Below are 17,506 nucleotides of genomic sequence, written 5' to 3'. Positions count from 1 at the left end.
AGTTAGGCACCAAATATAATATATTTAATTTTCTCAGATGGCAAAAATAAGAACTTTATTGATCCCACATAGGAGTAATTCGTGTTATATCAGCTCACAAAAAATAAAGAAAAATCACAAAAATAAGAGAATAAGAAATAGATAAGAGAATAAGAAATTACATAAACATATTTTAAAATTTTCAAGTAACAAAATAACATATTTGAACCATTTTTCAGATTTTTTCAATTCTTTTATTGTCTGAAAAATGGTTGAAATGTTATTTTATTGTTTGAAAAATTGTTCAAATATGTTATTTTGTTATTTGAAAATGTTTAAATTTGTTTTGTTGATGAGAAAATATGTTTCTCTATTTTTCTTATTTTTGTGAGGGGGGATATTGTTTTTCGGCACTACCTTGTTGTTCTTTTTTCCTCTTTTTTATTACTCCTATGTGGGATCAATAAAGTTCTTATTTTTGCCGTCTGAGAAAATTAAATATTATATTTGGTGCCTAACTGTTTCCCAAGTATCTTAGTGCGTGTGTGAATGAATAAATGAGACGTAAAACCTACATTTCTTTGTAGAAAGGCGCTTTATGAAAATAAGTCCATTTACTTGTATTAGTTTCCAGTGCAGTCTTGAACATCCAATATGGCGGCGACGTTGACGTATCACAGCAGCGGGAAAAACCACTCGATGCGGCGTCTACGTATAGATGTCTATGCCCCCCCCTCCTCATTCCAGCCCTGGACGACCTTTGACCTCTGCGTCGCGCCCATCGCAGAGTTCTCCCGCTGACTGATTTGCACAATAATGTGAAGTTTGATGGAGTGAAACCACGACTACCGGCGTGATTCCAGCTTCTCTACCGAGTCCTTTCAATCCTGAATCCTGCCGGCGATTCTTCCCAAAATAAACACGGACATAAACATCTCTGCCCAGTTTGCATTTTCCCGTTTCAAATCTGACGTTAATTTCTCTCTGGAGTGATTCTTTTTTGTTGTTGATGTTTTTTTTTCAGTGTAATATTTCTTTTGCTTCTGTGTTTGAGTAATCGTAGCCAAACACCGTGTCTGTTTTTGTCATGATTTACCCCCCCCGCGTTCTGGCATCCTTGTTATCCGTGATGAATGTTGCTCTCCGGGGTGCGATTGTGCAGATAAAGTTTTAATGTGCAGTCACAGCATCCTCACAACTGTTTTCTCTCTTTTCTTTTGTAAAATCTTTAATATGATCCTTGAATTTTTTTTGTCTCATGTGCTGTATTTAATGGTGAGAAATGTCAAACTCTGGTGGTAGAGTTTTATTTTTCTTTTTCTTTGATGAAATCTTGTCAAGACTTTCAAGGGAAGTAGACTTGTCTCCATGTCAAAGGTGAATGAAATAAAGTAAAGAAACCAACCCAGAACTCCCTCTTTTGGGGACTTTTCTTGGCGCCTGCAGCCTCTCCGTGGTTAACTGGTCCCGCGTGAAACTTGCAGAACACTCTGTACCTTTTGATGACTTACTTGCTCAATTACAATGAGTTTGCATTCCTGTTGACACGACCGCATTCTTGCAGTCCCCCTTCCCGCTCCTTTAGGGATTTTCAGAGGCTGCTCCCTCCCCTACGTTCTCAGGAAAACCTGCTGGCTCTCCTCACCTCCCACTTCCAGCCGCACCGATGATGACTGAGAGCGTCTCACATCAGCCATGGATCATTTCGCTCTAACGTCTAAGTCCTGTGCAGACTCGGAGCGAGCCGTTCAGCAGGAGACGTCCAGCGACTGGTGAGTGCTTTTCTTCTTATTTGCTGTAAATCTCTAAGTCCCGCTGCATACCAAGCTTTCTTTTTTTTTGTGGTATGCTGAAACTGTGTCTTTCTCCCCGGGAAGGTGCCGGTCTGTTTGCATGTTCAGATGCTTTTGCTGCAGTTTTCTCTTGAGTTGAACTGAAACAAATGTTTTTCTTTTCCATGACTATTCACAAACTTTAATGCTTCATAGAAAGGCATCTTAATGCCACCGTTTTAATAAAAGCAGTGAACGGTCACGGTTCTTCTGAATCCCCTCTTTCACAACTTCCATATGTCAGTAACTGAAACTGACCCCCCTCTCTGTGGTTTGCATGAGTATAATGCTTCTTGCGTAAACCGCGTAAGTTGCTGTAGTTTCGCTCTGGCGTTCACATTAGTTTTTCTGGAGGTAATTCCTGCAGAAATAACTGGCTGTAGCACATCTGTAAAGAGTGAGGAGAGGATGTGGAGCGCTCAGCGCTCGGATGGAAAGAGACTGAGCCTCTTTTCCTGATTCTGAATATAACACTATTATTAGGGTGAATGGGTAGATCTGTGTATATTTATGTACAGAAATGGGCAGCAAATTATATATATGTATGTATATTTATATATATACAGTACATAGTGTAAATTAGTATATTTATTAGGACTGAGACTTTATCGCATTAATTACGATTAATTAATTACAGAAAAATAACCCAACAAAAAAAAATAATGCATTTAATCGCAATTTACTTTTGCACTCCAAACAGTGCGGAACGTTTCTCTTTGCACGAGTATTCCTGTATAAGTTCCCCGTAATACTTATGCACAGAACTCAACAAGAGAAACAACACTAGAAACTGAAACTGATGGGAAGTGGTTGCTGGTTCGGTGGGCGGAAATTTTAGTTTTAAAAAACTACAGAGTGGAAACCTGGATAAAAGGACAGTTGTGTGCAAATTGTGCAAGAAAGAATTTGCCTATTACCGGAGCAATGTTGTTGTTTAAACTCATTTATGTGTCAATTCAATGATTCAGTCATATACCAAAATGTTGAAAAATGTTGCTTCTTGTGTCAAATATTGATATGCGATTAATTGCGATTAATTAATTACAAAGCCTCTAATTAATTAGATTAATTATTTTAATCGAGTCCCACCACTAATTAATATCTATATGGGCATATGTGTACAAATATATAGAAATATTCAAATATGGTATGTATGCATGTATGTGTGTGAGTATAATTACAGTATATAATAGTAATAATAACAATACTGTTACTTAGCAGTGTGTGAATATTTATAAATACAGGTTAAATGATCAGTGAATGGGGGTAGGACTGAAAAAGTTTACACTTCTTCCTACTCCTTTTTTGGCACATGTAAATCAAGATAGCAAGTTTTAAAGGATGAAATTCCTTGTTTTGTTTTGTTATTTTCTTAAACTTCTCATGAAGTGTTTCTTTTTTTTTTTTTACATGTACAAAAAAATAAATAAAAAAATCAAATCAATTCTTGAAGATGTTTCACCTCTCGTCCAAAAGGTTCCGTTGCAAGTGTCAGACTGATTATAGCTCAGATATCGACCACAGCCCTGCTAGGCTTCACTCTCCTCCCAGGAGGGTTCGTAACCTCCCGTTATCAACGACCACAAGATTTACATGTGACTTCAGCTGCTTCAGCTGCAGAACAACCGTCTGCCTGGAGCTCCAACGAGAGGTGAAATGTCTCCAGGAGAGGAGTAACGAAGTACAAATACTTTGTTACCTTACTTAAGTAGAAATTTTGGTTATCTATACTTCACTGGAGTAATTATTTTTCAGACGACTTTTTACTTTTACTCCTTACATTTTCACACAATTATCTGCACTTTTTACTCCTTACATTTTAAAAACAGCCTCGTTACTCTATTTCATTTGGGCCTTTAATAAAACTATCCAGTTAAATTGCTCCATCCGGATAGAGTGAATTTGGTTGTGGTTGTTTCAGATGTTCTTGTCCAGTTTTGTTCTTACATCCGTTCCCTCAGATTCCTGCAACTAAACTTGGATGTACATTCCAATAAAGGTTAGGATAAATGATAACATGAACATGAAGTTTGACTTTTTGCACCATTACAATACTTATAGACAACTAGTCATCATATCTGCTGCTCTCTGAAACACATGTTAATGCTCAATAGTACACATATATGCTTCTTTAATATATTTATATTAACACATGTTAATGCTCAATAGTACACATATATGCTTCTTTAATATATTTATATTAACACATGTTAATGCTCAATAGTACACATATATGCTTCTTTAATATATTTACATTATACTAAGATTCATTCATTTTCAATGGCTTCTGTCCTTAATGGCTTTTTTCCCCCTTACATTACTTTTACTTTTATACTTTAAGTAGTTTTGAAACCAGTACTTTTATACTTTTACTTGAGTAAAAAACTTGAGTTGATACTTCAACTTGTACAGGAGTATTTTTAAACTCTAGTATCTATACTTCTACCTGAGTAATGAATGTGAATACTAATCTTACATGTGCTTTTGAGTTTGTCAGAAAACGTTCTGGGTGTCTCAGAACCTGCCAGTCCCGTTTGACAAACATTACTGTAATAGTTTTGTTTGTGAGGATTTCCCACTGACGTGTCTGTCTGTCTGGACAGAACACGTACAGAACATATAATCATATCCAGCGCGTTTGATCCGCGGGCGATGAATGTTTTTCTTGCTAACCTTACTCAGCACTTCCAGAGTATCTGTTAAAATCACCACATAGATCTTTAGTTGTTTTACTGCTCCATGAAAGTACTTGACAGCAGAAACACTCCCACGTGAAGGATTATCCTGCTCTGCCTCGGGCCAAGGGAAAGTTATTTTTTTCCCCTCATTCAATTCAATAAAGCTTAATTTGTAGGTCACCGGTTTACAACAAGAGTCATCTCAAGACACTTAACAATACGAGTCATGTGCAGTCGAATTAAACTCAATCCAGGTCAGTTCTGTCATAATCCAGTTAATTGCAATAAAGTCTAGATTCAAAATTCATTTACCGTATTTCCATACTATAAGCACTTAAAATCTTTTTTTTTCTCAAAAATGGGCAGTGAACCTTATGTTTGTATTTTGTTGTCCTTACTGACCTAAAACCAGTTTTATGTTTTACACTGCGCTCAGAAAAACATGTCAACTTGTTTTAGTGACTTGACGTTTCCATGCATCAATAACCCTTTTAAAACCCGAATATTATTTATTTATTTATTTCGTGCATGGTGGTCAATCTACACACCCATGACTGAAAAGGAGCAGGATGAAGACAAGTCTTATTTTACCTGCCCCTTATTCAATACTGAAACAAAAAGAACAGTCAATGTAACCAATATTTACAATAAAATATACTCTTAAATAGAACCAACCACATATATCAATTATACTGCTTAAGTCCCAGCCTATTCATGATCATATAACTTAAATATTTTATCTTTATACATTTTTTTGAACCTAAGTAAATTTGTACATTCCTTAAATCATTCTGTAGAGAGTTCCACCGTTTTACTCCCACAACCGATATACACATCTGCTTGAGAGTGGTCCTTGCATACTGATGTTTGAAATGATATTTCCTTCTATGATTTATATCTTCTGGATTCGAAAAAACAAACAACTGCTGCAGATTACTTGGTAATACTTTTCTTTTTGCCCTATGCATAACTAATAATGTCTGTAACTCAACTATTTCTTTAAATTTAATAAGTCCTGAATTAATAAATAATCTGTTGGTGTGTTCTCTGTAATTTGTTTTATGAATGATCCTCAATATCGGCAATAACCCGGTTACACGGCCATGTAAACACCAATAACCCCTTTGAATAACCCGAATTTTCTCATATTCGGGTTTTTAAAAACCCCAATATGAGCCCTGGGTTACTCCTTTTAAAACCTGAATATTGGAAATATTGAAAAAAAAAGGGAGAGAGAGACTCGTGGACTTGTGAAACAGTTAATATAGATAAATCTATGGATGCCTCACGGTGCTAAGTGAGTTAAGTCAGATACACAACAAAAACCACGAGGATCAGAGTAAGCGCTTCAGTGCTTCAGCTGTGGTGAGCCACATATTCACATTTATACGGGCTGTCGATAACTCCATGTAAGTAACATCAAGAAAAGTCAAGATCCATTGTTTTATGGACAAAGTATAAGGGGGCTTCCAACGTACTGCTATCATTTTCTTAGCAGCTGTTAGACCTGCTAATATGACCCGTTTCTGACGTTCAGGGACTGGAAGTGCGTAGAGATCATTCAGTAATAACACTGGTATGGTCACAGGTAACGTCTCTGATATGAGTGTCGTCAGCTCAGCGGCCACGCCCTGCCAAAATCGAGGGACGGGGGGGCACTCCCACACCATGTGGAGAAAAGTGCTGAGTTTGAAGGTCTTTAGGGTCAGGAGGAGCTGAGCTTCCATGTGCAAAAACTAGATGATGAAACTGAGACTTGACAGGAAGCCAAGAGATTGTAGAAATGTGATCTCTCGTGCTCATCCCTGTCAGAAGTCTTGCTGCAGCGTTTTGGATTTAGAGTCATTTAGGATGTCCCGCTCACAGCAGTCCAATCTTGACGTAACAATTACACAGACTTGTTTTTTTCTGCATCATTGCAAAACATCTCCGTACGTGGGCGACGTCAGAGCAACACCGTGCACCATGCTCTTGCTTCAACTCATTCCCTTCATTTCCGTCATCTGGACCGATCAATGCACAGCTCCCGTACGCTGCCTCGATCACTCAGGTTAAACAGATGGGTTCCTCTCTAGCCATGTTTACACCTTCGCGTCGGCGGTCGGTCAAACAGCTCACTCTGTGATTGGCTGTTCCCAGAATTTCCCAGAATGCTTCGTCGTCATTTGCGGAGTGAATAAAAAAAAAAACATGGCGGACATTTCTTATTTTTTAGTGAATAAAATCAATATTTTGAGTTAGTTTCTACATAAAAATGCGTTTTGATTACATTTCTAGTGAGAAATATATATTTTACTTTCATAATATTCACTCAGTGAATGTACATAATCACCCGCTTGCTCGTTGTTGCAAAGTCTTTTTCAAACCTCGCCAGAATAAAGGCTGATTTATGGTTCTGCGTTACACCAACGCAGAGCCTACGGCGTAGGTCACGCGGCGACGCACACCGTACGCCGTACCCTACGCCGTAGACTCTGCGTCGATTTAACGCGGAACCATAAATCAGCTCCGGAGCCGGCAGGCAGAAATCCCCAAATTTTCGGAGCAAATTTCTAAACAGGCGTAGCTACAACTGTTAGATTTCATCTGTTAAACCAACATTTATCTTCCTAAATGATTTATTTCAGCCAGCGGTAATTCTCCACAGAGCTGCAGGTTTCTCCCCGGGACGACGGCGCAGGTTGACCCGGCGATCACGTCTGTTCTCGGGCTGTGAGCTGCTGCTGCTCCGGGGCCGACGGCTCTTCTCATCTCCGAAAACGTAGAGTCAAATTTCTTAACAGGTGTTATTTGGATAATTGGATAAATAATTCTCCACAGAGCTGCAGGTTTCTCCCCGGGACGACGGCAGGTTGACCTGGCGATCCGAGCTGCTGCTGCGCCCCTGCGGCTCTTCTCCGAAAAAATCGCAGCAAATTGAAACACAGACTGCGCAGAACGTGGGTGTCGTCTTTGCGGTGTGTCTCAATCCGAGTTATTCCAGCATGTTTACCAACCCACGTTTAGCCGAGCTACTGACGGCCCCGGGAATTTCTGGACGTGACGACACCACGAACGCCAGAATATCAACACAGCAGGAGAAGAAGACGAACAACAAAGAAGGAACCGGAAGAACGCCACCTAGTGTCATGGAGTGGAACCTCCTCACTCAGTAATCGATGGTCTTCTCGCTCACGTTTACTTGGATTTCTGGGAAACTCCAGTTTAATCTTAGCTGGATTGTTGCCAGTAACTTGATTTAGACGTGCAGGGAAACACACTGAGTGGGAAAACTGCTGTTCTCAGGTAAAGCTCCGACATCTCCCTCCAGATAAACCCAGATTAAATATGCCTTAGTACTAGTTTTTAATAAAAAAAACTTCTATTTCACGATAAAGCATCCTGCATAGAGGATTGAAGTTTCCCTAAAAGAGTCTTTAGTGGTGCAGTACAAGGAATAAACTGTTTCTTTAGGGAGTTCTTCGCATCACCACAAACTTTGTTACTTTTGTTACCGCAGCGTGACTAAAACCTTTTAAATTGACATTAAAGCCACTTCACTGATGGTTTATTGGAGCCGTGGAGCCACGACTCTCTTGCTAGTGATTCACTAGCATTTATGAACAACAGAAGAAGAGTTTAGAACCATGCTTTACTTTGTTTCATATTTTTTTATTGATGCAAAAGTAACAAAGGCACTTACATACACCAGGGCACATTGGTGACAGCAATGAACGTGGTTGTATGCATCCGAGAATTTAGATTTACATATTTTTTAAGAACAAATAACGATAATACAAAACAAGACGAGATAAACAATATAATAAAATATACATAGTCTGTATGAAATAATTAACTGGGCATATAAACATAAGGATAGACAAAAAGTAAAGATCTTAAAAAAAGAAAACCCAAGTAAAAAATAAAAATAATAAAAACAATAATAATAAATAAATAAAAAGGGTGTGGGGGGGGTTACGTTGTCGCAAAAAAGTCCATAAAAGTTTTCCATTTATTATAGAATTTGTTCAAGTTTCCCCTTCTTGAGTATCTAATTTTCTCTACTTTTAAAAAGGACATAACCTCGTTAATCCACTGTGTACTCACAATGCTTTACTTTATTGGAAAGTAAGAAAACCGCTCAGCTGGAATCATGCAACAAGTCAGAGGGTTAAATTATTATCTGAGTCAAACTGTTGTTTTTAAGTGTAGAATTCATACAAAGAACTTTAAAACTAATCTTCTAAACCTTTAATAAAACCTGTTTTCTGTAGCTGGCCCGTCCTCTCAAGGGTTTATGGGTCAAGAGACACTTCATGCTCAAACGTGTGTTTTTATTACTTTGTCCTATTGAAAGTGCAACTTTGCAGGTTACGCCAGTGACTCGAGGTTCATTCGGATCAATAATACTTCTTAACCTCAGGTTTTGTGGTGTATCGATTACAGACATACAACTACCCCTTTTTCACCAAACTGGTTCCAGGGCTGGTTCTGGTTCACAACTCGTTCAACTTGAGAACCAGCTGAGAACTGGTTTGTTTTTCCACAGCTCGGGTGCTAAGAGGAGCCACGTCATTACGTCTCTGCAAACGTCAGTTACGTCGCTGCGTTTGCGTGAAAGTTGCAGCAACAACCAGGTATCTGCTCTAACAGGACTTGGTCCACGTAGCTCCTCCATGGACCAACGTCTCTAAGACTACGTTCACACTGCAGGCCTTAATGCTCAATTCCCATTTTTTCCCATATCAGATTCTTTTGTGTGTCTGTTCACATTATCTTTTAAAATGTGTCCTATATCAGACTGGAGTGTGAACGCATCGCGGCCTGAACTGACCCGCATGTGCAGAGGAACAATAACGACGCCGTCATACGGCGTAAACATGGAGGAACAGAAGTGAGATACATGGGGATATTCTGAAGTTGTTGTGTGGTGGAAGCCGACGAAACTGTGAGCAAGTGTTGATGAAGAGGAGAAGGAGGAGAAAGAAAGACGCATTCTTAATAATGGCTTTTTGTGGAGCGATGGCTGCCTCGTCTGTAGAGAGGTGTGTGTGGATGCATCGTCTGTAGAGAGCTGTGTGTGGATGCGACTCGGAGTCACGAGTGGTGGGATCATGATGTGATGAACATCTTTACAGAGACAGATTTCATCCAGAATTTCAGGATGTCGAGGGCTACCGCTCTCAAGTGACGTCAAAGTAGTCTAAGACTACGTTCACACTGCAGTTCCCAGTGACCCAAATCCGATGTTTTGCTCATATGTGAATCAGATCTGATTAGTTTATGACAGTGTGAACAGCACAAGTCACATGGAATCTGATCTTTTCAAATCAGATTCAGGTTCTTCCATATGTGGTTCTAAATCGGATACAGGTCTGAGGTTTTGCAATGACCTCAGTGTGAACAGCCAGGTCGGAATTAATGCGACTTTGACGTCACACGCAGAGCCCCGAGCCGCGGGGGAGACCCGGGAGACGGCGGGGGTCCCTCCGCTTCTCCTCCTCCCTCCCCCGCGCTCACCTCTTTTTCGCCTACGACCTCAGATCAGACGAGACAACCCGCTGAATTTAAGCATATTACTAAATAAAGAAGCTAAGGATTCAAATCAGCGAAGCGGTCGTGGTCGCATAACCTGCCCGTTTTACAACGAGCTGGGTTAGGTGATAAACCCAGCTGTCAGCCGCTAGAGCTGCTGGATAGCTCTGTCGACACCGGCGAAGAGGAGCCTGACACTCCGGAGAGCAGAGCTACCTTTAGCCCAACATACGGCGTGCTGCGTGTGACGTCTTTATTATTGTTCCTCTGCACATGCGGGTCAGTTCAGGCCGCGATGCGTTCACACTCCAGTCTGATATAGGACACATTTTAAAAGATAATGTGAACAGACACACACAAAAAAATCAGATATGGGAAAAAAATCTGAATTGAGCATTAAGGCCTGCAGTGTGAACGTAGTCTAAAAGACACGTTGTCTCCTCCTCCCATGATGCTTTGCTGCATCCAGAATCATTCTTATTGAAAATGTCTCCGTCTCTCAGTCTTGCTGTTGCTGTTGGTCTTAATAACTTAATAACTTGGTGCTACCTTGGAACCGGAGCCAGTTCTTTGTCAGTGGAAACAGAAAACTTGGTTCCAAACTCAGCACTGGCCCAGAACCAGAACCAGAACCAGAACCAGAACCAGAACCAGCTCTGGAACCGGTTTGGTGGAAAAGGGTTATACACGGTCTAATCTCGGGGTAAATTACCTGCGGAAATATATGTGGAAATATCGACAAGCGCCTTAGAAACTGTACTTTTCACACAGATGTGCAGCAACAACCTCTGTATTGTATTAATACACTTTGGGCCTGATTTACTAAGATCCTAAATAAAGAGTACTGAATTGCGTGTGCACTGAAAAAGTTTGCCCGTGCTGTTGTTGTGTGATTTGCAGGTGATCAACTAAGATTGCGTGCGCAATTGATAACAGGTGCAAACCTCAGTATTTAAATGAGGTGTTGCGCGTCTTACGGTTTGCGAGCGCAAACTTTGCGCCATGGAGAGTTTGGATGGAAAGCAGGATAGTTGCAAGCGCAAAATGAAATGCGACGAGTTGGAGTTAGAGACAGGGTCGGCGCCAGAGCAAATATTCAGAGGGGGCACGAGGCTTATTAAGGCGGGCACAAAATCAGTCCTGTAGGACAGCATTTTAAGGAAAAAAGTGCATTCTTACTGCTTTCCTATTAATAATCTGTCTAAAACATGTGGAGAAATCAAATCACTTAGATGTAAATAATGCAAGGAAGCGCACATTTTACTTTGACTGAAAACGTTTTACTCGTAACACACAACGAGGTCATATACATGTTTTCAATATATCAAGTTGATCCGTTCATGCCCCGACAGAGCGGGGAAACGGCAGGCAGCAGAGCCGGCTGTCAGAGCTGACAGCCGGCTCTGCTGCGCCGGGCGGGGCGCCGGGCGCAGCGCAAAGTGGGGCGCAGGTTTTTGTGCAGAGCGAAGCGACCGGTTTACAGAGCTAGATGGCAGAGTCTGGAAGTCAGGCTCTGTTGAAGGGGCTGACTGGACAGACTGCCACCGGGATGGCTGAGTCTGTGTTGGATGGAGAGGAGGATAGTGTAATGGAGGAGGATTTGTTTAAACTTGCTGCAAAGAAGAAAACACCAGAATCCGCAGTTGACAGTGAAAATGTGAACAAAATGTCTAAAAAAAGACTCAGTGTTCCCCCTCTGAGTTAAGCCTTTTTCACATAGAACGGGGTGGCGCAGACTCGGCGCAGAGTCCGCGCAGGTGGAGCAGAGTCGGCGGCGAGTGGGCGCAGACTCGGAGCAAAGCAGGGCGCGCAAATATAACTAAAAAAATCGTTTTTTTTGTAAATGTATTTTTTAAATGTAATTTACGAAGGATGATTTCACGTTCAATAAGATAAATAATCAATAAAATACAAAGTTTTGCAGAAAGGCTTGGCCTGCTTGTGGGCGAGTGGAGGGGGGCACATTAAGAGAAGGTATTAAGATATAAGGCGGAGAACTAAAGAAAAAGTGGCCTTTAATAAAACTTGTGCAACCATTTTTAAAATAGCATGCAGCAGAATAAAGACTCTCTCTCTGCGTAGGCTATTCTTTGATTTTGGATGTCGCCTCCTTGCCACAATAACAGCAGCAGCAGATTAGCACCTTCCTTTCAAACGTATTAAATACAGACGCAATCACAATACGCGCAATAACTTTCAGGCTTGGTAAATCTCATTGCGTGTGGTAAATGGACATATTTGCATCTTCCCCTCCCAGTATTTAGCGCTTTCTGCCGGGTACGCCCCATATTGATTATTCATCAGGGCAAAAGTACTAAATGAATTGCGTGTGCTATTTCGCTCATTTGAGAGACGCAGTCGTCTTTGCACGCTGTTAGTAGATCAGCTGGCACTTTGGTTTGCGGGTGATGTCAAGTTTGCACACGTTTTTACGCACGCAAACCTTTAGTAAATCCGGCCCTTAGTCTTGAATCCAGTTAACTCCCATAACATCTGTTTTTATTGAGGTCGGCACATTTGCTGCTGATCAGGTTCTTCATCCGAGGGCTGATGATGATGATGATGATGATGATGATGATGATGATGATGATGATGAGCAGCACCTGGCTGCGTCTTCCTCTCCTAAACCCTGAGGGAGGAGGAAACGGGGCACTGTAGTGGTTTCCAGAGGTTATTCTGTCGCTCTGCAGGATTCAAGTGGGTGTTAACTTGCGTAAGGAGGAAAGATGAGAGCGATGAACTCGGGGCAGTTGTTGCACATCAATCTGAGGGTTACGCAGCCGTTACGGGGTCAGTTATTCTATAGAGTGATGGCGGCTTGGCCGTGTCCCACCAGGTTCATCCCGAGGTCTCAGAGGCGTTTTCAGCGCCGGGAGACGGACTGATGCTGCACGAGAGCCAGCCGGCTGCAGATGCATCGGGATGAGTCTTGTTCAGCTGGGACTTCTGCCAGGGCTCGCGGCTCCTTTTCAGCGGTTGATTTTTCCACAGCGGAAATATCAGGAAAGCAGTTCAATGATTCCCCGAGACGTGGTTGCAGGAACGCAGCACAGACTCCAGCTCTTCTCTTCTGGTCTCAGGCCCCGTTTACACGGAGCAAAAACGGAGGCGTTTTCATGCGTTTTGTTCGTTCGTTTACACGAAAACGAAGCTCAAAGTCTCCAAAAACCATCATTTCTGAAAACTCCGGCCAAAGTGGAGATTTTCAAAAACTCCGTCTTCACGTTTGCTTGTATACGGAGGGAAAAGGACATTTAGGCTTCAGAACGTCACATTATGAGACAGAAACGTCACCAGCGTCATGAGTGACACCTGTGTGCAATTAGTTTGTAACCGTCAATATTTTCTTGTATTTTACCTGTTTTATATTCTAATGTCACACTTAAAAGTAACTCCACTTCTCTGTCACTCCAAACCAAAGACTCTCGTTCCGTCTTGGAAGTAAAGCCTGAATTATGGTCCTGCGTTAAATCGACGCAGAGCTACGGCGTAGGGTACGCGGCGATGCGCGCCGTACGGTGTGCGTCGCCGCGTACCCTACGCCGTAGCTCTGCGTTGGTGTAACGCGGGACCATAAATCAGCCTTAACTGGAAGTTACACGTGTCATTTGTTGATGTTTTTCCAGGATTCTGATTGGCTCATAGCACCTTAACAGCGTATTTATGCGGATTCGTGTAAACGAAGAGATTTTGAAAACGATCTCGTGTAAACGATGGAATTTTTCAAAACCTAGAGGGGGAAATATCCGTTTTTGTAAATACTATGTGGAAACGGGGCCTCAGACTCCAGCTCTTTCTTCTGGTTTCAGACTCCAGCACTCGTGTCCTGTGAGTTTTCAGTCACTCAGGAGGTTCTCCTGTATCTGCCAGCCCTGCACACGATGTTTGGTTGTTGCTAGGCTGCAAACACAAGACCCAACACGTACGTTGGGACCGCTGGACTTTTCAACTGCATTTCCCGCTCGCTTCGCTTCAACAGTAAACTTACCCTGAGTTCAAATGAATTCATAAAACATCCCGGGCTCCACCCGTCTCCAACTTAAATCTTCGAGTTCATGGCTGTAAAATAATAATAAAAAGAGACTTCATAAGTCTGTAAATGGGACAAAAGGGTCAGAAGTGGAGACGTCTGCAGCTCCAACACCTTCTCCCAGCTGTGGAGCTCCGCCGGGGCCTCGTATTTATTTATGTCCCAAAACAACATAAGCATCATGTCAGATGTTGAAATGGAAAATATGAGCTCAGAATGAACTTGAACTTGAAGGCAGAAGCACGTCTGAACATCTTCTGATCAGAGTGATGTTTACCGTCGTCCATCGTCTCTTATTCCATCAACAAGTGTCTGTAAACATCTGGGACGTGAGGTGACGATGATGATGATGATGATGATGATGATGATGATGATGATGATGACGCTCCAGATGTTTGAATCCCCCCCATGCATACAGAGATTCCTCCTGAATCCTCAGAAACTATCTCTATTATCATTTTCTCCATAACCACCTCGGAGGGGCAGTCAAGAAGACGGAGCACTTCTCCCTGGAATCCTTAATTATTTAAAGTGGACCTATTATGAAAAACAGGTTTTCTCTTGCTTTAACATATATAAATTGTTCTCCCCTCAGCTCCGCCAGTCGAAATGTTGAGAAAATAAGTCAAAATGTCGAGAAAAAAAAGTTGAAATGTCGAGAAAAAAAGTGGAAATGTCGAGAAAAAAAGTGGAAATGTCGAGAAAAAAAAGTCGAGAAAAAAGTGGAAATGCGAAATTAATGTTGAAGTACAATTTCAAGAAAAAAGTTGAAATGTCGAAAAAAAAGTTGAAATGTCGAGAAAAAAGTCAAAATTTCGAGAAAAAAAGTTGAAATATCTAGATTAAAGGGGACCGATTCTGAAAACCAGGTTTTCTCTTGCTTTAACATATATAAAGTGGTCTCCCCTCAGCAACTCAGAGAAGGAGGAAACAACCAGATTCTGCAGTGTCTGTACAGCCGCCCGGATGATCGTCCAGTGTGATGTGGATCTACGAGCCAATAGGATTCTGCTTTACGTAACGAAGGGAGCGATTTACATAGTTTGTCCTCCGATGCGTGAAACCACTAACAACTAACTCCTCCGGCCGGAGCCGGAGCTATTTTTCCGTAGCGGTGTATCGCGTCATTCAGGCAGCCAATCAGCACAGAGCCTCATTATCATAGCCCCGCCCACTCAGAATCCTGCATAGATAATGAGGTTAGAGACTGGGAAGATAAAGACATGGTTTAGAGGCTGAATTTCTAATTTATTTAGCAAAAACAATCAAAAGCTTGTTTTTAAGACATTCAAGGCCTGTTTAAAATAGGTCTCCTTTAAGTCGCGCAGTAAATAAACGTGTAGAAAACCACAACAACAACTTGGGGTCCAGTTTTCCGCATCCCTGACATTCCTCTGGCCTTGCTCACTGGTCTCCCGGCAGCCTGAGAGATGAGAGACTCGTGCGTGAACGTCTATCTGCTATCAGTCTCCCACGGTGACGCCCCCCCCCCCCCCCCCCTCACCTCAGCAAGAGGAACCACGTTAGACGACGTTAGACTCCTGACCTCTCACCGCTCAGGCTCCGCTCCCGCTCTCGTGCAGAGACATTCCCCCAAATCCCATAATATGACATGTTTGTTTCTTCTAAATAAAATGCTTCTATAAGCGGTATTCAGAGCGTCTCCCTTTGTCTTGTGAATTATGCGTTCATGTCGTATATTCACTCCCTGGCCAAGGAGAGAGTCGCCATCTGGATCCAACTAAGCAAAAAGGTTCCCACTGGAAAAGTACTGTAGTCGCTAACACGCTGCAGCTGGCAGCGCTGTTCGCGTTTAACCCTGAAGGTGCAGGAGCATGTTCCTGGTCTGGAAACCGCCTCGTGGGAAGAAAACATCCTGACTGGAGATGCTCCTCTGGTTCAGAACCCGCCGGGCCGGGACTCAACATCTGCCTGCAGAAATCACGGCACAATCAGGCTAATCAGACTCAAAGAAAAGGTTTCAATTTACTCAGAAGCCTTAAAGTTTGAGGCATGCGGTCTGATGACTCCAGATTTAATCTGTTCCAGACGGCGGGTGATCGGGGCTCAGAAGAGCCCGGGATGGAGTTCGTATCCAGCGAGATTCGCGCCAGCGGCGCCGGTTTGTGAGGACAGTTTTGTTATGTGGGGCGGCGGTCGCTTCATAATGATAATAACAATAACAATAATAATTTCAATTTATATAGCGCTTTTCACCTGAAGCAACAGATCTCAGAGTACAAAGAAGACTAAAAACAAAAAAAAAGACTAAGACCCTAAGACAAAGCCTAGTTACTAAATAAGATAAAAAGTTGTGGGCAGCAAAAAAAACATTTTTGAATAAAAGGGGTTCAATTAAATTCAATTCAATTTTATTTATATAGCGTCTAATACAACAAAAGTTGTCTCTAAACGCTTTCCAGAGACCCAGAACATAAACCCCGGAGCAGTTATTACATAAACAATGGCAGGTAAAAACTCCCCTAGTGGGAGAAAAGCCTTAAGCCAAACAGTGGCAAGAAAAACTCCTCTTTAGGAGGAAGAAACCTGGACCAGGACCTGGATCATAAGGGGGGACCCTCCTGCCGAGGGCCAGACTGGTGGGTCAGGGACGTCAACAGCACAGCAGGCAGGTGGAAGCAGCAACGGGATGACCGGGGGTGGGGACCGCAGGCAGGCGGAAGCAGCAACAGGATGACCAGGGGTGGGGACCGCAGGCCAGCACGCAGCTCCCGAAGCTCCGGCCCAATCATCAAGTCCCAGGTTGGGGTGCAGGGTCAGGGAAAGGTTGAAAAGGGGCAGGGCCAGGGAGAGGAGTCTTGAGGGACAAACCTCTCCCCCGCTTGCCCGGGCCGTTACCCTGCCCCTCTCACTCCCACGCTGCAGGATCCGGTGTTGTGCATTCAGAGATGCTCTTCACCACCGGCAGAGGATGCTGCACCATGTACAAAAGAGAAGAATAGGGAGGGCCAGAACAAGAAACTACAGGAGCGACTCTGACACACTAAAGTTTACACTACCTAGAGATTTACCAACACCAGCTAGAGGTTTACTAAACACTAACTATAGGCTTTACTAAACAGAAAGGTTTTAAGTTTAGTTTTAAAGGTGGAGGTGGTGTCAGCCTCCTTAACCCAGATTGGAAGTTGGTTCCATGGTAATGGTGCCTGATAGCAGAACGCCCGCCCTCCAAATCTACATTTAGATACTCTAGGAACTACGAGTAAACCTGCACTCTGAGAACGGAGAGCTCTGCCAGGAACATAAGGCACTATCAGGTCTTGCAAATAATGCGGAGCTAAGCCGTTTTGGGCTTTATATGCAAGTAATAAAATTTTAAATTGGATTCTGAATTTTACGGGTAACCAATGGAGCGACGCTAACACTGGAGAGACGTGGTCAAGGGAAGAGTTGAGGGGAAAGCCTGCTTGTAGAAGAGTGTTTTAAGGCCCGTTTTAAAGGACTCCACGGAA

At 42.4% G+C, this 17,506-nt stretch overlaps 1 protein-coding gene across 1 annotated transcript in view; it reads left to right on the top strand.

Annotated features, from left to right (window-relative positions):
* Nucleotides 1-1,550: 1,550 nt before the first annotated feature.
* LOC133464897 (aminopeptidase Ey-like) overlaps nt 1,551-17,506 on the top strand; it is a 73,557-nt gene continuing 57,601 nt past the window's right edge. The window contains exon 1 of the mRNA XM_061747099.1: nt 1,551-1,751. The gene's annotated coding sequence lies outside the window, so the exon portion shown is untranslated. The remainder of the gene's footprint in view (nt 1,752-17,506) is intronic.

This window comes from Cololabis saira, chromosome 2 (assembly GCF_033807715.1).
Source record: "Cololabis saira isolate AMF1-May2022 chromosome 2, fColSai1.1, whole genome shotgun sequence".
NCBI lineage: Eukaryota > Metazoa > Chordata > Actinopteri > Beloniformes > Belonidae > Cololabis > Cololabis saira.
This window is presented reverse-complemented; position numbering and strand designations above follow the sequence as displayed.